Here is a 3924-nt window from a genome sequence, read left to right as displayed (position 1 = left end):
TCCCGATCAACAAGACCCCTGTTTCGACCGTAGGAGGTCCGTTTCCTCCGTTTTGCGGTACGCCACACCCCTCCCGATCAACAGGACCCCCGTTTCGACCGTAGGAGGTCCGTTTCCTCTGTTGTGCGGTACGCCACACCCCTCCCGATCAACATGCCCCCGTTCCGAACGTAGGAGGTTCATTTCCTCCGTTGTGCGGTACGCCAGACCTCGTTTCCATCGCCTGTTCCGTCCAAGCCCTCCCAATGAACACGACCACGCATTCCGTTCCGACCCAGCCGGTTGGCTCCCCATGAACACGACGACGACGCTGTTTCTCCGTTCTGACCCAGCCATGTACGTATGCGCGAGTAGGCGTTCGAGACCCTGCCCGTATGTACGTACATGGCCGTATTTTCTTTCTTGCACCCTCGCCACTATACGTATGTGTACATGCTACGTGCGCGCCTCTACTACGACACGTGCGCGCCTCTACTACAACACATGCGCGCCTCTACATCGACCAGTATGTACGTACACGTTCGCGACCAGAATGACAACGCTACGTACGCTTCGACCAGGTGGGTCCCGACTGTCAGGCACTTCCTTGCCTGCAAAGATGTAGCGGGTGGGTCCCAGCAGTCAGGGGGGCGAATCATTTTTTTTGCCCGGACGCACTTCCTTGCGTGCGAAGATGTAGCTGGTGGGTGCCAGCAGTCAGGGGGGAGAATCGTTTTTTTTTGCCCGGACGCACTTCCTTGCGTGCGAAGATGTAGCTGGTGGGTCCCAGCAGTTAGGAGGGCGAATCATTTTTTTGCCCGGACGCACTTCCTTGCGCGCGAAGGTGCAGCTGGTGGGTCCCAGCAGTCAGGGGGGAGATGTTTTTTTCACGAAATACGGTGGCCCGTCCGGTGGGTCCCCGCTGTCAGGTGGAGGAATAATTATTTCCCACGTAACAAGGAGGCACTTCCTTGCTGCGGCCGTGGACCTAGCTGTCAGCCTCTCCACATACAGTCCACGTCCGATGAAAGTCGTTCCTTGACCACGTTGACCATGCCGCGCCGAGAGCACCAGGGCGGTGGACGACGGCGAGGCCTAGGAAGGGGACGACGGGGAGCCGGGGAAGACGCGGCAGTGGAAGCCCGCGCGGAGAGGAGTACAAGGGTTCACTGGTTCGGCTGTGGTGTGAGGCTGCCGTCGCCGCAGGGCCTCACCAGCGGTGGGAATAGTAGGGGGCGGTGAGGCCTCCGCGGCAGCACATCCAGCCAAGGGAAGCAGGAGCATGCGGCATGACCGGCGCTGCTTTGGGCGGCTGGAGCAAGAAGACCAGAGGTTGAAGAAGCACTACGGTCGTTGGATGGACATCATACGGTCACTGGAGCTAGAATCGTTTATATTGACTAAGTTGACAAAACCCTCCGTCCCCGTCAACTTAGTAGGCCCACAAGTCAGCCTCCCACAAAGGTGGGTCCCAGCTAGCAGGGGGGTATTAATTTTTTTTGTGCGTAATAAGGAGGCACTTCCGGTGGGTCCAAGATGACAGCAGGGGGAACGTTTTTTTCGTGAAATATGGTGGCCCGTCGGGTGGGTCCCAGCAGTCAGGGGCAAACCTTTTTTTCGCGAAATACTGCTGGCCCGTCCGGTGGGTCCCTGCTGTCAGGTGGAGGAATAATTATTTTCCGCGTAATAAGGAGGCACTTCCTTGCGGCTGCCGTGGACCCAGCTATCAGCCTCTTCACGTACAGTATTCTTCCGATGGAATTTGGTCGTTGACCACATTGACCACGCCGCGCCGAGAGCACCACGGCGACGGTGAGGCCTAGGAAGGGGACGACGCGAAGCCGGGGAAGACGCAACAGTGGATGCCCATGCGGAGAGGAGTACGAGGGTTCACTGGTTCGGCTGCGCTGCCATCGCCGCAGAATAACAGGGTGTGTGGGTGAGTGGAGTGGAGGGATGGCCTGGCCAGCGGTGGGAGTAGTATGGAGGCGGTGAGGCCTCCGCGGCAGCATAGGCGGCCACGGGAGGCAGGAGTAGGCGGCACGACCGGCGCTGCTTTGGGCGGCTGGAGCAAGAAGACCAGAGGTTGAAGAAGCACTACGGTCGTTGGATGGACATCGTACGGTCAGTCGAGCTAGAATCGTGCATATTGACTAAGTTGACAAAGCCCTTCGTCCCCGTTAACTTAGTAGGCCCCGTCAACTTAGTGGACATCGTATGGGGAGTATTCTTTTTTTTGGGCGTAATAAGGAGGCACTTCCTTGCGTGCAAAGATATAGCTAGTGGGTCCGAGCTGTCAGCGGCGGTAACATTTTTTCCGTGAAATACAGAGGCCCTTTCGGTGGGTCCCAGATGTCAGGTGGAGGAATCATTATTTTGCGCGTAATAAGGAGGCATTTTCTTGCGTGCGGCCGTGGACCCAGCTGTCAGCCTCTCCACGTACAGTCCACTTCAGATGCATGTCGATCATTTACCACGTTGACCACGCCACGCCGAGAGCACCAGGGTGGTGGACGACGGCAAGGCCTAGGAAGGGAACGACACGGAAGCAGAGAAGACTCGACAGTTGTTTCCCACGCGGAGGGGAGTACGACTGTACGAGGGTTTACTGATTCGTCTGCCGTCGCTGGAGAATAATAGCAGGTGTGGGACTGTGGGTGAGTAGAGGGATGGCTAGGCCCGCGATGGGAGTACGGTGGGGCGGTGAGGCCTGCATGGCAGCACAGCCGGCCGCGTGGAGGAGGGAGCAGGCAGTCCCGCCGGCGCTTGTTTGAGCGGCTGCATCAGGAAGAGCAAAGATTGAAGAAGCACGATGGCCGTTGATTGGACATCCAACAATATACATGCTATCTGTGGAAAGCCTCAAATCTGTGAAAAATAGCATACAGCCCATCTGCCATTATTTCAAATAGTTTATAGCGCATTTGCTAAGTCTTACGGGTTTTTTTGGAGCCCATATTCTTTTTGTTAGCATTACAGCCCATATTGTGGCCACGGTTAAAAAATTATACGAAATTTTGCATATGTCGGTGTGGTCTGAACTGTTTTTAATCCCAAAATTTCGAGTCACATTCAGACTGATTTTAAAGATAAATGTATATCAATATAAAATCCAATAAATTGTCCATGCATAAAAATCAATGCAATTTAAAAATCCCAAAATGAAAAAAGATATTTGAAACTAATTGCCGGTTTGATGTGTTTTAAAAATGTACAACCCATTTCTCATTACTGATAGACCATTTTCTCGGCCAGCCGAATGAAGCTCTCCTTGTCTTGAAAGATTTACAGCCAAACAGGCCTGATAAAGCGACTTACTTGACAAATCACAAAAAAACTGGGCTAGCCATTTTCAGAAAGGAAAAAAAAACTACTGGGCTGGTCTGTGGTAAACATAAAAGAAAAGGCTGTCTAGACAGGCCAGAGTGTCCTGCACAGCCTAGTTGACACCTTGCTTCCGTCTCAAAAACAAATTAGATAAATGCCACTCCAATTATGGCGATTCATAAAAATGCCACTTCAATTTCCAAACTTTAAAAAATGCCACTGCAATTTTTGCAAACTTTGAAAAACGCCACTGCAGTTTGCAAACTTTGAAAAACGCCACTCCAGACTTCGAAAAATACCACTAGAAATGGCATGAAATGGCATTTTTCAAAGTTTGGAAATTGTAGTGGCATTTCTCGGAGGCATTTATCAAATTAACCCAAAACAAAAATAAATGGGCGAGCTGCTGGGTCCCTGGTGTCAGCCGCTCGTTGTGCAATTCTCTCGTTTATTGACTATGTTGACAATGGCATGGGACCCAGATGTTAGAAATCCACTAGGAGGAGCCATTTTTTATTGGCTTGAAATAAGGAGGCACTTGCTTGCGTACTGCCATGACCTTGACGGGTCCCTACTGTCATCCTCTCCACGTACAATCATCTCCTAATTGTGTACGCA

This window comes from Triticum dicoccoides, chromosome 2B (assembly GCF_002162155.2).
Source record: "Triticum dicoccoides isolate Atlit2015 ecotype Zavitan chromosome 2B, WEW_v2.0, whole genome shotgun sequence".
Classification (NCBI taxonomy): domain Eukaryota; kingdom Viridiplantae; phylum Streptophyta; class Magnoliopsida; order Poales; family Poaceae; genus Triticum; species Triticum dicoccoides.
Note: the sequence above shows the minus strand (reverse complement) of the source record.